This window comes from Ziziphus jujuba, chromosome 2 (genome assembly GCF_031755915.1).
Source record: "Ziziphus jujuba cultivar Dongzao chromosome 2, ASM3175591v1".
NCBI lineage: Eukaryota > Viridiplantae > Streptophyta > Magnoliopsida > Rosales > Rhamnaceae > Ziziphus > Ziziphus jujuba.
In genome coordinates this window covers 3,874,308-3,879,307 of record NC_083380.1, presented here as the reverse complement: position 1 = coordinate 3,879,307, position 5,000 = coordinate 3,874,308, and the positions used below count along the sequence as shown (strand labels likewise).

Below are 5,000 nucleotides of genomic sequence, written 5' to 3'. Positions count from 1 at the left end.
GACTATAAAAGAAATAGTCTAATATTGTTGACACCAAATATAAAACTGGACTAAATTTTATTCAATGCAATCCCAATCTCAATTCTAATCCCACCATATCCTACTTCCCAAATGGTGCCCAACAGCAGTAGGACGGGAGCCTCATTTGAAGTTGGGGGGCTACGTCGCACTGTAATCTCTGATGGAACAAAAATAAGTTGATTACTAATTAATTTATTCTAGAAAACTGAGCAATGTTTCATTTTGTGAGGTCTAATTTAGTATAGGTAGGCGTTTTAGCGGCAGGACAACTCATTTAGCTCGAATAATAATGATTAATCTATTTATTTTAGTTAGTTCAAAGCAAAGCTATACTCTTTTCAAAATAAATAAATAAATTTACAGAGATTCCATGAGTTGCGGTACTTGGCGTATATAATGGTAAGAGCAATGCTATAGGCATTAATTTTGTTAACCAACCAACCAACGTTGTAAATGATGGAGGAAATATATTAATAGTTAAAAAATCAATAACAAAATATACATAACCAAAAAAAAAAAAAAAAAAAAAAAAAAAAACATGTAGTATGGAAATATAAGATGCATAAAAAAAGGGTGGAAATTGGATCTGGAAAATCGAACAGCATATGATATTTTAATAGTTTCTATGAAAGGAAACAATAACAATTTCCTAGTATTCAACATTGTTCTCTAAATTAATTGTTGAATTTCCTCACTCTGATGTACCTAGTTATCTGTGTCGTGGCAACTTTCACTTTCCTTATCTCGACAGCCAAGAAGGATATTGGTGGTCGGGCACTTCATGGAATGCTGTTAACCAGAGTATCTTCTTAAGCCTTCTTCATTTGAATCTTTCAATGGCACCATGTTGGTGTTGAAAACTTGAACTATTGCCTTCCAAGATAATGCTAGAAACAATTTCACCTGGGTTCTGGTTCAAAATGCGTAGCACACCATCTATTCCACCAACAACCATAGTGATTTATTATTCTGGAGTAGTTGTACAGAATATAAGACGTTCAGACTGACTCATGTCTCTGAGAACTTCTCATTGTCCTGCAAATAAGGTAACGGAACATGGCTGCTCAATTTCCAGTTGCATATTTAGTAAAGACATAGTAGTGCCTGATCAGAATGAAAACCTAAGAGTTTGGTTTACTCTGGATATTATCCACAAAATAGCATATGAAAATCAAACGGCATATGATATATTTAATAGTTTCTATGCAAGGAAACAATAGCAATGATACAAGATCAATTTCCTTGTATTTAACATTGAGCTCTAAATTACTTGTTGAATTTCCACACTCAGTTTTACCTACATTTCTGTGTGGTGGCAACTTTCTTCATCCTTACAGCCAAGCAAGATACTGGTAGTCGAGCACTTCTTGGAATGCTGTTAAAGCAAGTATCTTCTTAATCCTTCTTCCTTTAATCTTTCAAGGGCACCATGTGGGTGTTGAAAATTTGATCTGTTGCCTTCCAAGATAATGCTAGAGACAATTTTCACCGGCATTCTGGTTCAAAATGCATAACACACCACATCTATTCCACCAACCAAACAACCATAGTTGATTTATCATTCTGAAGTAGTTTTACAGAATATATGACATTGAGACTGACCCTGTCTCCCATGATCTTCTCCTTGTCCTGGAAATAACATAACAGAACATGGTCGCTCAATTGCAAGTTTCATACTTAGTAAGAACTAAGTGGGGCCTGTCCAGAATGCAAACCTAATAGTTAATTTACTCTGGAACTGACCGTCAAGATAGCAGAGAGCTCATAATTACATGCCTAAGGTCCCAACAAGAAGTATGTCCAGAGGTGGACCCAGCAAATATTTAGTGAGAACTTATGTTGAAAGGCAAAGTCCTAATGCCTGCAGGGAAAGTTGAAAACAAATGGATCTCACATGAATACAACATACTCCTATTCTTAAAATATATATATTTCACGAAAGCAGATAAACAATTTTATCAATATATCTTACGTTGCACACAGGATGCTGCGTAAATAACTTAGCAAATATAAGACCATCAATTTAATAAGAACATTTAGCAACGAATCACATACATAAACCCTTTGAAAAGGTGGCCTCCCTTCAGGGGAAACTACTCTTTGTTCCATTTCACATCCATATACATATATGAGCGCCAACCAAACCAACAATCTACAAGAATGTAAATAAAAAAATCATAATGCATAACCTTTAAATGATACATAAGAATTTTTCAACCTTAATAACACCAATTATTAACTAATCATGACAAACGTTAGAGAAAAAAAATACACTTGCATTTCATCTTCAGCCATCATAAATCCAAATTAAGAAGGTGATGGAAGAAATAGAATGTTAAAATGATCATGCCATGTATTTCAAAAGAAGAGAGAGACCATACTGCGGAAAGTTACACATACATATAAAACTACAAACAGGAAATTTGTTTGTTCAAGTTTACCTTTGCTCTCATGAATAAGTCTGACAATTGGGGTTGTCTCAGGATTGGAATATGATGGTGCAACGGTATTTTGAAACAATCACCTCAAAATGAGAATCAGGGCAAATTGAGTGAAAGATGGAAGGAAGCCAGACAAGGATGAAAGAAAAAAATCAGGAGGAAAACGCCTTCTCACCTACACAGGTAAGAAGTAAGCCCATCTTCATTCGGCAATGATCCACCCTAAAAGAAATCAAGTTTACATAAAAATGATATCTTCCCTGCATAGAACAGAGTATATGCACCCGCAGATTTATTAGTCTTATCTTTTTTTTTTTGGGTCAGGAAATTTAGGGGGGGGGGGGGTGTGGGGGGGTGTGGAGAGGAAGAAGGTACAACTCAATAAGAGGACATTACCCAGCGAAGTCTCTCCCTTGATCAATAATCAGTATCAATAACACCCGCTTGCAAAGCCAATCTACGAAGTCCATCCAAATATTAGTTCAACGATTCCTCCGAATCACTAGACTTATTGGAAACAAACACCCACGAGACCCGTCTGCTATTGCTTGTAGTAGAACAGTTGCAGCAACTTAGACTTATTCATAATCGCATTCCTTCACGAAAATAAGAACAAACCCATCTTTATCATTCACTCCATTTGAAAAAAAAAAAACAAAAAAAAAAAAAGTATAAGCAGAAGGAGAGAGAATAAAGAATACCAGGATTTGCAGATGACAGAGCATCGGACAGATCAAAGAGGTCGAGCAAGGAAAAGATGATGCAGAGGATGTCGTGATCCAGGGAGTGAACCGTGGTCTGAGATTTTGAGTTTGGTCCATCGCCGCCGAGGAGAGGAACCAAATGCGAACAGGGGAAATGGGCAAACTTGGCTTTCTGCTTTGAGCTGTGAAAATCAATAAGGGTTATTTATTTTTACTATCATTATTATTATTGTTATTTTCGATAAAATGGACAAAAGAATCTTTTTTTTTTTTTTTAATTGGAATATTAAACTTATGAAATTTAAATTTCCTTTACTTCTTATTCGGATAAACTATATTCATTTACTCAAATATATCGCGTTTTACTGTTTTTTACATTTCTTAACTCATTTAATATTAAATAATTTCCGATATAGAGTTTTAATGATTCGATTATTTTTTCTTCTCAGAAATAATATGCTTAAATTTTTTTTATTTTTTTTACCATTTTATTAAATTTTATCATATATATATATATATATATATATAATACTCGATAAAAACAAATGGTTAAACGTAAATTTGAATATAAGAAAATAAATTAATAGACAATTTCTATAGATTAATGGAAAATGCAAATGGTTATGGTTTAGACTAACGAATCTTATTCTGATAATATTTGGCATATAAAATATATAAAAAAATACATTTGGTATGTAAAATTAATTAATGAGGTATTGACAAACACATAAAATAAATAAGAACATAATATACAAGGAGAGGGAAAAAAAAAAAAAAAAAAAAAAAAAAAAGACATAATATCTTTATAGTTAACGAAATAATTTGAAGGGAAAGAAGTGCTTACCACTCAGAATTTGGATAGTTAATTAGCTACTAGATGCAACCGGTTAAGATTTGCAAATGCCTACAAAAATAATTAAAAAAAGACGAAGTGAGCTTCATCTCCAAGAACTTAACCGCAAAATTAAAGGACAAAGAGAAGAAACAAAGAAAGAAAGATATAGAAATTAATGAACTTATATAATACAAGTTGGATACCAGTGTGCATGAATGCGTTTCCCATCTAGATAAGCTGTGGGGATACGAGCAAGCTTAGAGCGGAGGCCGTATCGATTTTTCTTGATTGTTTGTGATATGAGAGGGCATTCGCGGATGGATAGATAGTATAAGGAGGTGACACGATGCAGGTCTTGTGGGAGTGTTGCCAACTTATCACATCTTGAAAGAGTAAACCATTCAAGTGTTGAGAGTTGGGCTATCTCTTCTGGCAATGATTCTAAACTGGAACATCCATCAATGGATAGTTTCTTTAAAGAGGTGAGACCATGCAGCCACTGTGGGAGTGATGTTCCAGAAAGATAACGACATTCAAGTGATGAGAGATTGCCTATCCCTTCTCGCAATGATTGCCTATCCCTTCTGGCAATGATTTCAAACTCGGACATCCTCCAACATCTAGCTCGCTTAAAGAGGTGAGACCATGCATCCCTTGCGGCAGTGATGCCAACTTACGACAGTTTTTAATAACGCGTTTTGTAAGCGATGAGAGATTGGCTATCCCTTCTGACAATGATTCTAAATTGGAGCATCGTTCAATATCTAATTCATATAAAGAGGTGAGACCATGCAGCACTTGTGGCAATGTTTTCAACTCATCACATCTACTCAGAGCTAGATATCGAAGTGATGAGAGATTGACTATCCCTTCCGGCAATGATGCCAATTTACGACATCCACCAAGAGTAAGATATATAAGTGATGAGAGATTGCTTATTCCTTCTGACAATGATTTTAAATTGAAACATCGTATAATGGAGAGAGCGTTTAAAGCGGT

General features: G+C 34.7%; 1 long non-coding RNA gene across 4 annotated transcripts; it reads right to left on the bottom strand.

Moving 5' to 3' along the window:
• Positions 1 to 562: 562 nt before the first annotated feature.
• LOC107417942 (uncharacterized) lies at positions 563 to 4,703 on the bottom strand. Of its 4 annotated transcripts, none has more exons than XR_009635557.1 (9): positions 4,205 to 4,703; positions 4,011 to 4,070; positions 3,164 to 3,348; positions 2,859 to 3,058; positions 2,463 to 2,722; positions 2,077 to 2,173; positions 1,737 to 1,882; positions 1,323 to 1,650; positions 563 to 1,056 (listed from the first exon to the last, which is right to left on the bottom strand). It is a non-coding gene; the product is annotated as an uncharacterized LOC107417942 (long non-coding RNA). The 4 variants fall into 4 exon arrangements; XR_009635555.1 differs by having other exon boundaries at positions 1,765 to 1,882; positions 4,205 to 4,694; XR_009635554.1 differs by lacking the exon at positions 2,077 to 2,173 and having other exon boundaries at positions 1,765 to 1,882; positions 4,205 to 4,219.
• Between the last annotated feature and the right edge of the window lie 297 nt (positions 4,704 to 5,000).